General features: G+C 44.9%; 1 protein-coding gene across 6 annotated transcripts in view; it reads left to right on the forward strand.

Annotated features, from left to right (window-relative positions):
* The window catches only part of FYN (FYN proto-oncogene, Src family tyrosine kinase), a 213,035-nt gene that overhangs the window by 140,531 nt on the left and 53,853 nt on the right, over nucleotides 1-18,651 (forward strand). The window lies entirely within an intron of this gene.

The following is an 18,651-nucleotide window of genomic DNA, read 5'->3' on the forward strand; positions in this document are numbered from 1 at the left end:
GATTTTTAACCCAAGAGTTGCTCTAAAAATTCCTTTTTCTTTCTAAAAGATAAGTAACCCATCATCTCCATCTTCCAGCTAACATTAAATAATGTGAGTATTGTATGACTGTTGTCATGCCCTTTGAAAACTAGGCAGTAGATTCTTTCTTGAGTTGAAACCAAAGAAAGATCAGGCAGACATTCAGCTTTCTCCCTAATTCATTTTTTTTTTAAATTTATCAGACTAACTCATTTTGTTGGCTACTCAGTTAAGCTCATCAAGTGTTATCCCTAATCCATGTGACTGATCTCCAATCACAGCAGACCGTCTGTCTCCTAGGCTGCCAGGAAGTCAGAGCTGTCATTTGCGCCTGGGCTAGAAAGCCCGGTCATGACCCCGAGAGAACCCTTGGGCTCCAGCATGCCTCCCGTCCTCACATACATGTGCCTGTTATATCTATATTTTATTGAGCATCTGTTTTGTGGGCAAATAATGGTCTGGGTGCTATCTACTAATCTGAACCATATGTCCTATCTGTAGAACAAAAGATGGTCAGGTATCAGTATACTTCCTATTAGTAATTAATAGTAGAGTGTGTTTATTCTTATTTTTTTAATTGACATAATTACATTTTACAGGTCGTGGGCTCCCCTTGTGGCTGAGTAGTAAAGAATCCTCCCCTGGGTTGGGAAGAGTCCCTGGAGAAGGAAATGGCAACCCACTCCAGTATTCGTGCCTGGAGGATTCCGCAGACAGAGGAGCCTGGCGGGCTACAGTCCTTGGGGTCACAGAGTCAGACACGACTTAGCAACTGAGCACGCATGCACCTTTTACAAGGTATCAGGTCAGTTCAGTCGCTCAGTCGTAAAGCAGAATAATTTTAGTGACCTACACAAAATACAAACTCTTCCCTCACTCATGGCTTCTGCACTGATACCCTGAGGTGCTGAGGCGTGAAGAGGAGAAAAATGAGGAAACCGTCTCAGAACTGAAGGAGTGGAATTAAAACCATTACCAGAAGAATCACTCCTGTTTCTCTCCCACATGCCCGAGTAATGAACTGCCTAGCCTGGGCCTCCCTTGAGACAGTCATCTGGGTGGGCAGGAGGCAGCCCCAGTAGCAACCACACACCCACGTGAGACAGAATCCTGACAGGGCCGTGGAAATAAGGCCCTGTCCTGTGGAGATGGGCTCTGTGCGGCCTCCCGGAAACCCACTTACATTTACATCAGATCATCCCTTTGGTTTCCTCCCGACAGAACACTGTCTCCCACACCTGCGCATCTTGCTAGAACATAATTATGAGCTAGTAATTTAAATGAAACAAACTGCCTCCACCCTCAGTACCTAACTGATGCTGAATAACTGGGCAGGTTTCAGGTGCCCAGAAAAATCTATAGCACTGTTGATACCATGAAGACAGTTTTAAATCTAAAAGAACAGGCTCCATGGTAATCAGGACTTTGGCCTCGGAACACTTCAATTTCAAAATCTGAAGATTATGGGAAGAGACCTAGCCAGTCTGTGCACTTTCCCCATTTGTCTTTAGAGATGGTGGAAGCCATTCTTGGCATCAGGGGAGGAATGAACAGAGGTGAGGTTGATGGAGGCACCATCGCACACCCTCCCTGAGAGCTGCCAACACCAGGAGGAAGGCAGAGGCAGCTTCACACAGGAAGGTAGAAAGTTCCCTTCACTTCTTTAGGAGAGGTTCATTATCTCATGTCCTGTTCATCATCATTCAAAAGTGTTTCTTAAGGGCCAGGTTGCACCAGACGTTGTACTTGTGTTGGACTCAGTCTACCAAGGATCATAAACAGGATGCCCACGGAGAGAGTGTTCCCAGAGGGGACACACCACCTGTGTGTGAAGGGAAAACCGGGGCTCTTTACCAGGGCTCACACTTAAGCCTTACCTCCTGAGTCACCCTGGGGCTTCCTCATTCCCTGCAGAAAGCACACATCCAGGGCAGCCTCCTGACAGGGTGGACAGCTCTGGGCCTTCTGCTGAAGATGAAGATGAAGGCCAATGATACTGATTCAAGCACCTTATAAGCCAAAGCTCACCCAGGCAACCAGAGAAGGAAGAGGAGGATGCAACAGTGAATTTGCCCAGATCTTGGGCTTTAGCCATCTTTGACCAGGAATCAGCACCCCAAGGATGGCCGCATAAACCTCAGGCTTGCTGAACCTTACCTATCACTTCTCTCCTGGAAGTCCTCTTATGGCTGCAGACGCAGGTCTTGGGGGACCTAGCTCCAAAGACAGGTTTGAGCTGAAATTGTAAAGCTTCAGTCCCAGGCCCTTTCAGTGGAGTGAGGCCCATCCATCACATACAGAGCTATAAAGGCACAGATTCCTGGGCCTCCCAGACCTGTGGAGCACACATAATCCCTAGTTCAGTGGGCATGTTTCTTTAGACGTACATGCGTTAAGAGTGGAATTATTGCTTATCGGATGGATTCATTTTCATCTTCACTAAATAATGCAAAATTGTCTTTCCAAAGTAGTCGTGACCAGTTTACATTCCACCAGCAGTATATGTGAATTCGGTGGTTCCTCAGTTTCACTAGCACTTGGTATTGGCAGACTGGAATCTCTGCCCCTGGTTTTACTCCTTTGTGTTGGAATTACAGTACAGAAATGAAGGAGTTGGGGTAGGGAGGTTTGGTCTGGTTTGGAAATGAATGATACTTTTGTCACCTGGCCTAAGTGAGAAAGCACAAGTGCTCCGGTACCAACAAAGGGGTAAAATTGCTTATCTTCCAGGGGGGAGCAGAGTCAAAAAAGAGAGAAATTTATTCGAGCTCTCATTTTAAGCTGAAGAAGAGTCAGATGCTTGAGGCACAAAAGAAACAAGAATGGCAGGAAGGATTAACCAGCAAGATTTGAGAAGAGAAACAGACTTAAAACCATTGAAGTAAAATTAAAAATAAAGTTATTAAACAGCTTAACAGGTTTGGAAGGCAGGAAATAGGCTATATAATCGGTCTGTTCTATAAGAGATACACAGATCCACTAATATTTTTTAGCAACATTTTAATTTTAGCAATGGAACCTACATAGAAAATGCAAATCTTAGAAGAGAAGCAGGATGGTTAGGAAATGGGGTGGGATATAGAGGGGAGGGCATTCAGGTAATGGATGTCCAAATTAAAGATGAAACTTGATGGAACAGAGAATACCCAGGGGGTATAGGCCTTTTTTGGGGCTTCCCAGGTGGTGCTAGTGGTAAAGAACCCACCTAACAGCGCAGGAGACGTAAGAGATGTGGGTTCGGTTCCTGGGTCAGAAAGATCCCTTGGAGAAAGGAATGGCAACCCACTCCAGTATTCTTGTCTGGAGAATCCCATGTAGCCTGTGGGCTACAATCCATAGGATCATGAAGAGTTGGACACTACTGAAGCGACTTAGCACGCATGCATGCATAGGCTGCTTATACCCAGGACTATTCTTTTTTCACGTGGGCTGCTTTTGCTAATCAGCACGTTGGGTCAGTCTTTGTCAAAAAGAATTATGCACGGCTGTTGTCTGGGCTCACTCCAAGCACGTACCATTGTGACTCGCTGAGTCCATCTGAGTTGCATTGAACCAGCACTAGGACCAAGTATGAAACCACACTCAGGGTCATCGTTACCTGGAGTCTGTAAGGCAGCTCCCCAGGGGCTCGGCGTGAATGCTGGACAGGCCAGTCCTGCTTGGCACCAGGACAGTTCACCACAGCTCAGAGCTGCCAATGGGTGACGATCACTTGTGGATGAGCAGGAGTTTTCATCCTCTGACCGTGGTGAGCTTGTAGACGTAAGCAGGGCTGTCATGGCTAAAACATGGGCATCTTCTGACACTGGCCCAAAGAATTTGTTCATAGTACAAATATCATACAAAGCTGAGATAGAACTGCTGCTTCTGCATCCTGATGAAAATGATCATGTTTGACTTGAAGGAGTAAACTCTGCAGAATCGGAGGCTTTGGTGTGCCCCTCTTGACTTTACACTGCCCTCACCGATAACCTTAGCACCTTCTTCAGGCTTCTCTTGTGGATGTTGGAGGGCCTTGCTGGATATTAGCTGTATCATCCCCTTATTTAGTGGGCAGTTGTCTTTCTTCAGATGTCCTGCACTGCAGATGTCTGTCTCTTTTGTCTGTTTTCCATTTCTCACTCCTACCAGCCCCTAGAGATCTTGGGATTCTTTCTGTGACAGAGCTATCAGAAAATGTAGCTTACACAGGCCCATAGAAATTGCCTCTGCTGCAATATGCATTCAGGTCTTTATTCTCACATGCAACAAAAGCTACAGCTTTGCTACAGTTGGAGATGATTTATGAGGTATGAATTATGCATAGGCAGGTAGCTAGAATGGATAGAGTTATTTGTCCAGCTGAGAAAGTCAAATGTTATACTCAGATGCCTCTCCATCCCCACTGTGTACAGTCCCTTCGCACTGTGGTCTGGCTTTCTGGTTCACCTGCACCGCTCTTTTCTCTTCCCCATTTCACTCTGTCTATCCAGACCCAGTTTCACTCCCACTAACTACCGGATAGGTATCCGCTGGATAATGAACAAATGCTTTAGCCTGCTAGCACATAGCTAGGGGTATGTATCTTAGATTCAGTCAGGTGTGGGTTAAAATCGAAGTCAATTGAGCTATGAGTCCTTGGGCAAGTAGCTTGACGTTCCTGTACTTATTCCTGCATCTGTAAAACAGTGCCAATGATGATAATTCCCAGTTCACAGGCTGTTGATGGATCAAATGAGATAATTTGCTTATTGCACGTAGCAATGCCTCGGGCACCGTAGTGAACACGCAGTAGAACAGACAGGTAGTTGTTTATGATCTGGCTTCATTTCCAGCCACCTTTTGAGCTGCACACATCCATTCCATTAAACTATAAGCTTTTTTTTAGCAGGAGGTACCTTCATTCTGTAGCCCAGAGCCTCACAATATGCCCAACACACATTCCAGTGCTCTGTAAATATGGGACCAAGTCAAGTTAGCCCCTTGGAGCTGTGCCATACCACACCTCTGCTCTCCATGAGCAGCCCACCCCCTCCCCACCTGGGCCATGTCCAGTCACCTTTAGAGCTGCCAACCTGGGTGATTTGGGGCTCCCTCTGCACTCACTGCCCAACCCGAGTCCATTGACTCAGTGGCTTATCTCCCTCCTAAGTATATACAAGCGCCTCGAAGGCAGGACCTTATATACCTGACTTTATATCCACAGGTCCTTACACAGCTCCTGTCATGTAGAGAGAATAAGAATGTGTCTGCTGAACAAAGGCTGGAGGTAGGGCTGAGTGTAGATAAAAGGATGTGTGCAAAGCAACAAGAATGCAAGGGACTTGAGACAGTTGGAAACTGGTGATTTGTTACTATGGTGATTTCCGAGTAATTTTTGTTTAGGAGGATGGGAGGTTTGTTCTTATTTTTGTTGTCTTCTTAACTTCCTCATCTCTAGCAGTTCGGGAGGAGAACAGCTGTACCTAGCAACCCTAGGGTAGAGCAGGAGAGGGATAGAGTGGAGGTGTGGCGAGGGAAGAGGTGGGTCAAGACCAAAGCAGGTTATAAATGCCTGGGCTGGTTGAGCCAGGCCATAAGTTACTCTTCATTTTAGCCACAGAGCCAAGTGGAGAACATAGTCAAGTCTTCTGAAAACCACAGTAAGAAAGAGTGCTTTAAGCCAGAATGTAAAAAAATTAAAAAAACTGTAGGACATAGAGATGCCCAGCTCCCGTTACATTGGTAAAACTCTCATAATATTCATGATGCAGGCTCTGGCTGTGGCGGGGGACATCTGAGCATTCAAAGCCAAACCTGACCACATATCAAGGTCCCTCTATGAGTCCCCATGATTGATAAGATTCAGCCTAGGGCTGAGGAGAGTGGAGAGCTGTCTGGGGACTCAGTTCTGCCTGAATATGTGCAGAAGGGCTCTGGGCCCCTTCAGGAATGTGAGGCTTGGAATGAACCCTGAAGGCTGCTTGTCAAAGACTACTGGCTTGATTGATGAGGAAACCGGGCTGCACAGCGTTGGAGTGACATACTCCATACCACTTGGCTGCTCAGCAGCCTTGTTAAGGCTATGCCACTGCTTCCAGACCTTCTCTAAACCAGGTGCCTGGGACCAAGATGTCCTAGAAACTTGGAATCTAGCCCTAAACTAGATCACTTCAAGAAAAGAACACTGTAAGCCATAGTGTGAAAAAATAAAACCTGTAAGACATAACAGTGCCCAATTCCTATCATATCACTAAAATTTTCACATCATTAAATCTGTCTTCTAATGAGGAACAGAACATTCTTCTCAAAAGGCAGAATGGGATAGTCAGGTCCAGGTCTACTGACTGGGTGACTCTGGACAAGTTACTTAAGTTCTGTGAGCCCAAGGTCCCTGGTGGTTCAGTGGTAAAGAATCTGCCTACCAAGCAAGAGATGCAAGTTTGATCCCTGGGTCAGGAAGATCTGCTGGAGGAGGGCATGGCAACCCACCCCAGTATTCTTGCCTGGGAAATCCCATGGACAGAGGATCCTGGTGGGCTTAAGCCCATGGGGTCACTACAGAGTCAAGACATGACTTAGCAACTAAACAACAAAGGTTTCTTAAAAATATAATACCCTGCTCTGCAGATTGAATGAAATGCCATATGTGAAGTACAAGCAGAAGATAAGTTCTTTGTAAATGGTAGCTATTGTTACAATTCATTATGCTTGTTATTCTACTAACCTACCTTAATCCAAGTTTAACTGTCAGTGTCAAAGGAGGTTAGAAGCTCTTCTTGGTTCTAGAGTCTGAGGGAAAAGCAAACAGGTGGCCAGCAGAGCCCCAAACCCTTGACCTCTGTGTCAGATTTACTTCCTCCTTGTGTTGGGGTACAGGCTGCCTGTTATAACAAAAAGACCCCATTTCACTCCCCCCCCAGAAAACTAGTAGCTCACGGAGGATAGGTGTTCCTGCCTCTCGTGTTACTGTCAGAGATCAGAGCTTTGGGTGGTAAAGCTGAGTTCCAGAAGGCCATCCGGGCCCAGGTTCCTTCTGTCGTGCTGCTCTGCTCTTTCCTGGTGGGCTGCCATTCTCTGCCTGGTTAATGCCAGTTTACCAGCACCACATTCACTTTCCAGCCCACAGGAAGTGGGAAAGAGAAGGGAGGGCAGCCCACTCTCTCTTGAGGAATGCAAGAGTTGAGTGTATCACACCCACTCGCAACCAGTTGTCCAGAATTAAGTGACAGGGCCACACCGTAGCTGCAAGGGAGTCTGAAAATGTGGTCTCTAGCTGTCTAGCCACATACCTAGCTAAAATTCTGTTACTGTGGAAGAAGCAGGGTGGATTCGGTGAGACAGCTCTCCCTCACCAGCTTTCATCCACCCACTACTTTATTTTCAGTGATGTGGATTTGGACCTCTGACCCTTCAGCCCCAGGGCAACCGCATCTGATACCAGAATCCTACAAGCTCTCGGAAAAAGGCAAGATAAACAGCTGTGCTGTCTTTAAGGAGATAATCTCAGATTCAGTAACTCCACAAGACAACAACACTCTGGGGGAGAAAAAAAAAATTCTGCCTTATATATATGCCAAGTGAAAAGTCAATATTGAATTGCTTTTACCATAAAATGTATGGTGGTATGTAAACTAAGTCTTCCCTCTTTTGGATTCGCTAACATAAATCTGACTGGATTTCGCCTGCCAACTAGATCATCAACGAGTGAGTAGTCCAGCCCACATAACCCAAGTTCCTCCCACACAACATGGCCACAGTTTGACATCCCAAATCCAAGTTTAATAGCTCCTGGGGAAAGCATCACTGATTGCTTTCATTGGTTCCTTGTTCTCTTCCTCCTACTTATTATCTCCCTCCTCTAATTTCCTTGTGTCTGTGTTGGCATTCAGCTTTGTGTTCATGAGTGCGAGCTCTTGAGAAAGCGTCACTGAAGCAGGTACCACATAATCAAGCTCCTTGGGCTCACTAAGGGTGAGGAAATGAAACTCAAGGGGAAGGCAGAGACTGTTCTCGTTCCCTTTAGGCGAGGAGATGGCAGGAGGAGGCTGCCCAGAGGCAGCTGGCCTCTATGCTCTCTTTGTTCCTATCGCCACCCTCACAGTTGTTCCCTGTCCCAATGGAGGCCGTGGAATTAGGGGTCTGTTTTCTGATAGCCAGTTTATCAGCATTCACGCCAAAATAGCTGCCAAGAAGCTTTGAAATTCTAAACCGCTGCAAGGGATGCAGAAGTTACGGCTGCTGGTGTTGCTGATTCCTTGCAACTTGAGAAAGTGCCAACATAAAGATCCAGGGGAGGAGGGACCAGGCTTCATGTCCTTCTTCAAAGAAAAGGCCTCAGCCTCAGTTCCAGAAACACAGTGCAAATGGCCCCACCACCAGATTCTCAGGGAAGGAGATTTTGACGGGCTCTGACTTCATAAACCAGATACATAATCAGTGGAGAGGGAAGTTGCGGTCAACACAGACACGCGCTCAAGGGCAAAAAAGAAGAAAGTAAAATATGCTTACTCAGAGTCCATTCTGTTTCTTTAAAGGAATGGATCTTCCTGGCTGGAACTGGTGAATTAAAGGAAAATAAGAATTCACTGTTTTTTGAAAGGAGGAGGCCCCATTTGCAGAATCATCTGGCAAGGAACCTCTATAGACCCTGGAAAGATTGGCAGAGCTAGTTTTTGTCCAGCCGTGGAGAGCGAACCCCCTCGGCTTTCATTCTCCGGGTTGGCAGGGAGGGGATGTTGATGACGCCTGTTCAAGCAGCTGCTTTGTGCTAGTGTGTTTTCTTGTGGCTCTGCCAGGTGACAGCCTGACCCTCGGGCCCTCGGCCAGTTCAACCCAGAAAGCCAGTGTCTGCCACCATGCCCCAGATGTGACACTGACTTTCCTGTCTCTCTTTGCTGATTCACAAATAGAAGCCTACTTTTTTGTTTTTATTTTTGTTTTCCTGTGATTGTTTTTCGATAACAGGGCCAAGGAGAGTGGAAAGAGGCTTGACCCCAAAGATTTACATTAGGAAGAAACATCTCTGTTGGAACTTTTATGTTTCTGAAAACCTTCAGGTCAAATAAACCTCTGTTGGTTATTCCATGTGCTGCTTGGATTGCCCCAGATGCTAGGGCTTGTGGCTCAGAAGTCAAGGTCTCAGAAGGCTGAACATCCCAACAGGAAAGGGTGAAGGCAACAAGAGGACAAGTGAGAGCAAAATTCGGAACTTTTCTGTGTGGTGCCCCAAGCGAGTCCCTTTGCCTGTAACAAGCATCCCAAGAACAGCAGTACTTTGCTTCATCCTCCACCCTCTTGGATCCATGCCCATGTGGGGTCTTCAGGCCTGTGCTCACAGAGAGGTCCTACAGATCCTCCATAACCAGAGCCCCTTGGTTGGGTTTCAAGGGTGACTTAAGTATCATCATCCTGAGTTTACTGGGTTTCCCCAGCCACCTAGGAACTTGGGACCTAGAGATTCTCGAGAACCCATTCAGCCAGCCACCCCATTCCTGGTTCTGTTAGCCCAGATTCTGCCACTCGCCATCTCCATGGTCCTCTGAGTCGATTGTATATCACAGCTTTGCTCAGTCTGTGCCCCTAATTAGATTTCTCTGGGGTCTCTATGTCCATTCGCCACCCACACTCAATTCTGCTCCCTCACTGCCCACTTCCCAGCACAGGTGTGATGAAAACACACTCAGAAGTCTCTCTGTCTCTCTGTCCTTTGGTACCTTTTGTCTTGACAACTTCTGGAAGGAGCGGTTGCCTCTTAGTAGCCTTGGGAATCGATCACTGTCTCTCCCTCTCTTAATTTTTCAGTTCACAATGCATACATCATCATTTTACAGTTGTTATCCACTTATACACAAATTAAGTCATTAATTGATGAGAGTAAAAGGACCTTTCTTATTAACAAGTCAAGACGATTTATTCTCATTTTTTAAAATGGTGGATTCTCAGTATAGAAAATCTGAGAAACAAAGAAACCAAGAAGACGTTGCCCATGATGTTATCCCCTGCACACAACCAGCAAATGTCTTGGTATCTTTCCTTCCAAAGATTTCTCTAGGCGTTTGTTACCTACTTGCAATCTTGTGACCCTTCTTATTATAGCAGGAGCATTTTTTCCATGTTAGTAATCATTTTCTTTAAGCATAAGTTTTAACTTCTGTTTAACTTTACATTATGGCCTTACAATATACTTAGCTATTGTCTTCTTATTAAATAATTAGCACACTTTATAATTTTTTGAATTATAAGTAACACCTCATAGGATCTCTTCATGTGTCATTTTTTTAAAAAAGCATCTCTCTAGCACAGACTCAGAGGTTAAAGAGAAGACCCATTTTCAAGTTTGGGGTTTTTTTTAATAATGTTGCCTTGTTGATTTACAAAAAGTTACCTGCTAACTCCTGGTCGTCTGTCAGCGGTGTATGAGAATAGTCATCACTATTGGGCAAACATCTTCTTAAAATTTCATTGACTTAGAGGTGCAAGTAACTCACCAATCTAAATTGTGTTACCACTGAAGGCAAATATATTTTAAGGTTGTTTTTTACTTTCTTTGAATTGCCAGCTCACATGCTTCCCTATTTACCTAATCTTAGAGTTGTCTTATCTGTATAAATTCCTTATGTGTTAACCCTAGAGAATTGAAAGCATATGTCCACACAAAAGCTTGTTCATGAATGTTTACAGCAGCATTATTCATAATAGTCAAAAGTGGGAACAACCCACACGTCTATCAGCTGATGATCAATAAACAAGTGATATATCCATACAATAGAGTACTTTTCAGCCATAAAAAGGAATGAAGTACTAAGCCATCTATGAATGTTATGCCAAGTAGCCAGTCAGAAAAGCCACATACTGTGCAGAAGAGGCAAATCCATAGAGACATAAAGTAGATTGGTGTTGCCAAGGGCTAGGCTGAGAACGGGATGGGAAATAATTGCTTAATGGGTACACGTTTCTTTTTGGGGTGATGAAAATGTTGGAATTAGATAGTGGTGATGGTTCCTTTGCAAATATATTAAAAACCACTAAACTGTACACTTTAAGAGGGTGATTTTATGGCATATGAAATATATCTCAATAAAAATAAGACAAAATTTTAAAGTGCTAACCACAAGGAATTTTTCCATGGTCCAAGAAGTGATGGGGGAAGGTCTGAAGAACAATCAGTGCCCTGTTTCTTTCTGAACCCTTTGTTTGGCATAGACAGTTTAAATCTACCTTTATTTTTATCACCATTCACTCTTGTCCTAACCGTGACATCCAAAAGTGAAGTGAGTGTAAGAAGAAAGTGTTCTTCACTCCTTTTGGAGCTTTTCCACGGTTTGCTATTAAAACCTCATTTGTGCATTTGGGTTTGGGAATGGTTCCAGCAGTTAGTTGACTGCAGTGTTAAATCTCACCATTGGGGTCTAATGCTTCCATTTCTTTTTATTAAGTGCTTTTGGGTCCCTGGGCGTCAGGGAATGGAAGGTTGCACAGAGGGAAAGAGAATGTGTTGCCAGGGTATTAGCTGCCGCCTAGCAGCCTGAGGGTCATTTGAACAGGACAAGCCAGAAAGAGGAAGCCAGCAGATGTTCTAGGTGCCAGGAATGTGGCTTTTTCTTAAACTAATGTGACATTTTAAGAGTGATTTCTATTAGTTCAGTTCCCTTGCTCTGTGGTATGGAGCAAGGTCCTTCCTCCTCACCCTCCAAAGGCCGTTGTTGCAAAGCCGAGCGTCAGTGATCCAATGAGTCCAACTCCACCTCTTATTATTTCTGAATCAAAGTTTTAACTTGATTTTTCAGTAGGCTCTGGTTCTGCCACTGTTGCCTGTGGAAAGGGTCTGCCTTGTAGATGTTCCTGCTTTCACTTCTTCTCTCCACAAAGATGTAATATTATTTTATCACCTGTGTTTGGTGGGGGGAGCTCTCACTCTGAGGGCTCCCCAGAGTAGAAACCTATTATTGTTGTGCTTGGAGGAAGCATTACATGTGTATAGCTCAGTTTATGCAGTCAACATGTTCCAGAAAGTTTACATAATGTAAAGCACATCATGTTTTCAGTGCAGTAGGACAGCTCTGTTTTACACTAAGGAACCCAATGCTGACTCCTTTCTGGTATCTATAAATATCCTGCCATGTCTAGGAAGTATCAGGAAACTAAGGGTTGCTGTAATGTCATTGGCACAAACGTTCATTAAGATGCCAAACCACATCAAGGAAGCTGGTGACTCACCATACCTGGCGTGGTACCAGCACCCTTGCTGAGCCCGCTGTCTCAAGGGGTGGGCTGGGGATCTGGAGGAGCGGGGCCCAGTCCCTGAAATCAGGGCATGCATTAGTCATGCACATGAGGGTGGGTTCTGTGGAGTCAGGGACCTTCTCCACCGGTCTCTCCCTCCACTCCTCCCACCCTGGTGCCCACACCCTTGCGTGGACTGACCTAGATTCCATGGGGCAGGAGGCAAGGCTAGTGTAGAGGCTCCATGGGCTGGCCAAGAAGTCAGCCTGTCTGGCTTCAAATCCCATCCCCACCCCTGACTGAGCTGTAGACAAATTCCCGAACCTCTTTGATCCTCCATTGTACAGTGAGAGCAAAGAGCAATCCCCCATCTTAGGGTTGTCATGAAAATTTAGTGAGAAGACACGTTCCAGTACATAGCAGGGCACCTGGCTTGCAGGGCACCTTTGCTTAATAATGGTCATCGCTGCTGAGATTGGGAGCCTTCATCTCTGTGATGCCCCATCCCACCAGAATATAATAAGTATTTGTTTTCTGTTGCCCTGTAACAAATTATGACAAACTTCCTGATTTAAAACAATGCCCATTTATCAGCTAACAGTTCTGAGTCACAAGTCCAGACGCAATGTGGCTGCTCTCTCTGCTTGCAAGGCTGAAATCAGTGTATTGGCTAATAGCATTCTCATCTGGAAGCTTGAATGGGGAAGAATTCATTTCCAGGTTTTTTAGGCTTCTTGACCCAACTCAGTAGTTCCTTGTGGTTGTAGGACTGAGGTCCCCGTTTCTTTGCAATCTGCCAGGTGGGGGCTGTTCTCAGCTCCTAGAGGCCACCCATATTTCTGGCCACGTAACTCCTGTCTTCAAAGCCAGCAGGGGAAAATATCCCTTCCATGAAATGCCTTTCACACTTTGAATCTACTTCTCCAAAAAAAGGCCAGTTCCTTACAAGGGCTCACATGATAATGTCAGGTCTATCTAGGATAATCCCTCTTCAATTAAAACCAACTGTGCCAAATAAGAGAGCCTAAACACAGGAGCCATGATTCCATCATCCACAAGTCCCAGGGACTATCTGGGGCTTATCTACAGGAGGTGGGGATCTTGGGCACACCTTAGAGTTCTGCAACACCTTTTCAACAAGGCAGGTACTTCACGCCTGCCTTCCAGTTGGCAGCAAAAAGAGGATTTTCCCTCACTGGCATGGTCTTTTGTGTTCATTTTTCATAACTGGGCTGCAGCCACTGGCTGGACCCAGCACCAATGCTGTGTGTGGTTCAGACCTCAAGTATTTACGTCTCTAAAATGCCATCCCAGCTGTGACCTTTTCCCTGCTTTGGGAAGTGTTTGTGCTTCATAAAGGGTTGAGTGTGGTCCTGTCTCTCTCTAGCCTCCCCAGACATCCCTGGTCCCTCTGTCCTGGCTGTCCCCATCAGACAGCACTGCCTGCAGGGGGTCAGGACCCAGGATCCCACAGAGAGGAGAGCCATATTGTAAAAGATATGAAAACGCTGAGACACTGGAGTGACAGATACTGTGGCCCAATTACCACTGCTACCAGTGAGGCCCTCCTCTGTCTCCGAATGTCCTGCGTCCAGCTGTTCCATGGGGAAAGCTAAGGAAAGCCTTCCCCAGACTCTCAGGGATTAGTTTCCCCATCGAGGACACAGAAATATATACCTCAGATTGATTTTTGTGGGTATTTCCAGTCTTACAAGGATCAAGAGTTCCCTGCCATGAGTCTTCTGTCCTGAAGTCAATCCATTTCTCATGTGACTCTGCCACATCTTATCCATTTGCCTCGCTATTACTGTTGACTAGAAAAGGGTGTTTGGTTGTGAAGCTGCCAGTTTTTGCTTTTTCCCCAGAGAAGTCGATGCAGCTGTGCAGTCAATCTACAGTTGAGCTTTGAATACCTTTCCAGCTGTCCCCAGCTCAGTTACTTGTGTCTGGTTTCCAGGTTCTTAATTTAGTTCCCTTTCCCATTCTTTTACTTTCCTCGTGATACCCACCCAGGTAGAGCAGAGAGCAGCTAAAGGGATGGTGAATGAGAGCCCCAGGAATCATGCCACATCAGCACCCAGGCCAGTGTGTTCTCCCTGTCACTCTCCAGAGTCTGGGCTGTCAAGAGCCTTGCTGCCACTTACGTCTGAGAGCTCTTCTCTTCTCCACACCCACCTCGGTTGGTTTTTCAGGCAAAGTGCTTACATTGTTGAAATTGTTGTCGGTTTCACCTTCCTCCTCCTGCTATCCTATTTGTGTGTCTCAAGAGAAAATAATTTGCTTTTTGCAGAAGACCGCCAGTGGCTATTTTCCTTTTCTGGTACTTAGCTCTCTCACATGCCTGAAATCTCACAAGTCCTGCTGTGGTGTAACCTGGGCATACAGGTGTTGCTTCATTGATTGGCATATGAGGAAATGTGGGTGAATCTGGGTTTAATGTGCATCTAACCAACCGGACCGGGTTCTGTGGCATCAGTGGAGGGAATGTACATTCCACCAGACTCATGCTAGACCAAAGTAGCCTGTGCCCAGAGTAGCGGATAGATTCCATCCTTCATGTCAGCTTCCGTCAACCATTCAAGGGCTATGTGAAAAAGGATTCTGAGGCCACCTATGTGATGGATGGGTGATGTCCATCACTCTCATAGGAAGAGGGCGTGGAAGTCCTGGGATGATTCTTTCTTTAGTGATTTCCGCCCATTGTTTCATGCTTTTGTGGCACATATGAAAGCACCCACAAGACTAAGGAAATTTTAAGTAAATCAGGTTTTACTTACATAGTAGAAGCAGAGCCCCTATGTTTGCAGAAGGACTGGAGAATAGGGGTCTTCACAGCTCTAATCTATACCTTAACCACAGGTACAGGATCCTGCTGGTCAAAGTGCTATGCATCAGTTTTTCTAGGCATGGTAATGTGCGGAGGACAATGGTCATGATGTATGATTTACTGATCAGAGTACTCCCAGGGCCCCACTTTTGAATGGCATTATTCAGCATTTCCCAGTGCCGCACAGATCTTGAGCTAGTGTATTAGTGCTTTATATGTTCACGATGGATGCACAGCATGGGCCATAAAAGCCACACTACAGAACTGTACATAATAAGGATGTTTTTATTTTAACCTGCATGCTCAGAACTTTTCTTCATGGCAAGGAGCCTGAAGTCACACTCAGTACAACTCATAGCATCTTCTGACCCCTTTCATCAGGAAATAGTCTGACCACCTCAAGTGGGAAGAAGAAGACCACAAGTTCTTATACAAATATTTTTATTGAAATGTAGCTTTTAATGACTTGAGCCTGCATTTCCTGATTTATTTCCTTTTCTTCATGTTTGTCAACAAAGTGAAGAGGATAAGCAAGATCTAAGTAGAAACATTTCTTATGCAAAATTGCAAGCACGTGAAGGGGTAACAGAGCTGTCCCTTCTAGAAAAGAGAATTGTTTTCTACAATTCTGATTGAGTTTGGGGTTTCTGCATTTAACATGTAACACATAACTTATTGAGTACCTGCTGTGTTTCAGGCACTGTTCTCGGCAATGGGGATGCAATAACGAAACAAAAACCAAAGATTAATCGCTGCTTCCAAGGAGCTTACTATTTATTTCCTTCCATTGTTTCATAGAATTATATAAAAGCTGTTAAACATTTATTACAGTAGTAATACTTTTTTTAGTAGATTTTTTCTTTTTGGATATTTGTGAGTTACATTTTATTTGGGGCAAAATGAAGACTGCAGCCCCGGAGGCAGCACCTTAGATAGCTCTGAGAGACTGGTCCCAGTAGATTCTTGAAAGATTTTTTTTCTTAGTTTGGTTAGATGTAGGGTTCTGTTTTCAATAGATTTCTGATGTAGGGGGTTTTTTTGATAGAATTGAAAGAGTAGTTTGTAGTGAGAGTTCTCAGTGGTTTTAGATGATATACTCTGTCACAGGAATGAACTTCTCGAGAAAAAAACAGCACTTTGTGTCAGTTTTTTAAATTGCCTTTTTCGCCCCAGCATACCTGTTCTTCCAAGGAAGGCATTCTGGACTGCAGTGTTAATCACATGCGTATAAGGAAAACAGCTCTTATGCTGTTTCAAAGATATAGCTATAAATTCTGTCTTCTTCGTAATTCAGGATTTCTCAGGCTTCGTGCATTCACATTTGGAGCCAGGTAATTCTCTGTTGTTAGAGGCTGTCCCGTTCACCCTAGGAGGCTTTGCAGCAGGCTTAGTGTCTTGCCATTGGATACCAGCAGTCCTCCTTACCCTCAAGTTGTGCAGCCAGACATGTCCCTTGGTCATGGGCCACCAAGTCCCCCGCGGCTGAGAACCACTGGCATGAATGATGTGATTCTGGGATGCAGGTCACATATCCTCCGATTACAGCGAGTCAGTGGAATCTCTGAGAAAAGCACCTAGGACAAGCAGTGTGTTATTGGCCTTTGTAGAAGCTCAGGGCAACGTTCCACCATGAAAGGGTTAATATAAAGTGAGCAAGATATTTACCAGTCTTGTGAAGTAACACCAACAACAAATGATGAAAATCCTTCAGCCAATCATGCCTTGGAGATACTTTGCATTTCCTATTGGAAACTTGTTAAAAATCACATTCGTTTACCATAAGTTAGAGAGCATGTTGGACAGAGTACACTGTAAGTTAATCTGGAATGATTTACGCGTAAATGTGTTCCAGATTTGGTGAGCTCAGCTCGAGCAGCAGGCGGCTTGTTTCCAAACATTTCCATTCTCAGGAACTGACATTCAGTTCAATAAGTATTTACTGAAACATGTAATGTGAGAGGGCCTTAAACAGTCTGATATTGCTTCCATGACCCCAGCTGGCATGGAAGCAGTGCTCAGAAAAGTGCCCCCCCAGAGTGTCTGTGTCTGATGTGGCACCCCCATTTTGGTTTGCGAGATATAGAGAGATACTAGTTCCTTCCTTGCCCTTCACCGCCTCATGTCCCCTCTCGTCCTGTACCAGCTGTACTCTCCCCGGTGGATACATGTAATTACACGTGATGTCATGTGTTTCTTATTTGGTTCTTTGGTCCCAAATGGGCCACTTTTCAGAACTTGGCAGGGACATCCATTGCATTTTCTACCTCCCCGCCAACAGCTGGACAGGGTATTGCAGTCCAAAGTGGGGTCATTTAACCAACTCACCTTCCATTTTTTAATCTTCTTCATGTCTCACACATGCCGGTAGATTCTAAAACACAGGGCACGGTGCTGATAAAAGTTGCTGGAAGAAGGGTTGGCTTTGAAGCAGAAAGGATAAAAGAGAAACAGTGGTTAGAGAATTTCCGCTCATTCAGTTGCTCTTTATTGAGCACCCACTATGTGCCAGCCACTGGCAATATAGCAATGACAAAAACAGACAGGACACTGCTCTCCTGGAGCTCACAGTCTACTGGGCAGTGAGACACGTGGGAAGGCCATGTTTTCATATGGCACAATAGATGCTGTAAAGAGAGAAACCAAGATGCCGTATGAGCACTGAGGAAGAGCAGCACCCCAGCCTGGGGGATGGCGGGGAATTAGAGAAGGCTTTGCAGAGGAAGTGGTGTCTTAACTGAGACATGAAGATTATATTGTGTATCATAAAGGGAGAGGGAGGGACTTACTTCCCTGGTGGTCCAGTGGTTAAGACTTCACCTTCCAATGCAGGGAGTGTGGGTTCAATCCCCGGTCAGGAAGCTAAGATCCCACATATCTCCATGGCCAAAAACCAAAACATAAAACAGAAACACCACTGTAACAAATATAGACTTTTTTTAAATGGTCCATATTAAAAAAAAAAAAAAAAAACAGAGAGGAGAGGATAAAGGGGTTCAAAGCCATGTTCCAAGGACGAAAGGTGAGTGGGAAGAATAGAATCTTAAGCACTGAGAAGTTAGGCATGTTTAGATGGTAGAGTGAGAGACAGGAGGGCTGAGAAGTAAACGAAGAGGAGCCAGTGACAGACGAGCTTCAGGACTCTTACGAGAACACTTGGGTCTTAGCTGATGCCCTTTACTGAGACCAGCACCGACACAGTAGGTTTAATTGGAAGGAGGATGGGGTGACAGTGACTCAAGTTTTAATTCACCACTAATTCTAGAATATGGGAATGAGCTTTTAAGTGTTTCTGAAAGATGTCAAAAGCTAATGGAAATTTAAAAAATTAATTAGCCTGTTTAAATGATTTTGTGACTGTAGGCTATCATGACATCCTGCAAATACACTCAGCCCTCTCAGTTTCTGCCAACTGTATTTTTTTCATCTAGTGATTATTTCTTAATTTTGATACATATCATCTTATTGCTTAAAATTTAGCAAATGTGTGTCTGTGAATGAGTACCCATGAATGAAGAAGTACAGTAAGCTATTTAAGGGCTATATTCTGGCTTTTCCAACATGCCTGTATTCTCTTTAGATTTTCTTTGCTGTGATGGAGGGTTTTATTCTAATGTTTTATT

This window comes from Bos indicus, chromosome 9 (genome assembly GCF_029378745.1).
Source record: "Bos indicus isolate NIAB-ARS_2022 breed Sahiwal x Tharparkar chromosome 9, NIAB-ARS_B.indTharparkar_mat_pri_1.0, whole genome shotgun sequence".
Taxonomy (NCBI): domain Eukaryota; kingdom Metazoa; phylum Chordata; class Mammalia; order Artiodactyla; family Bovidae; genus Bos; species Bos indicus.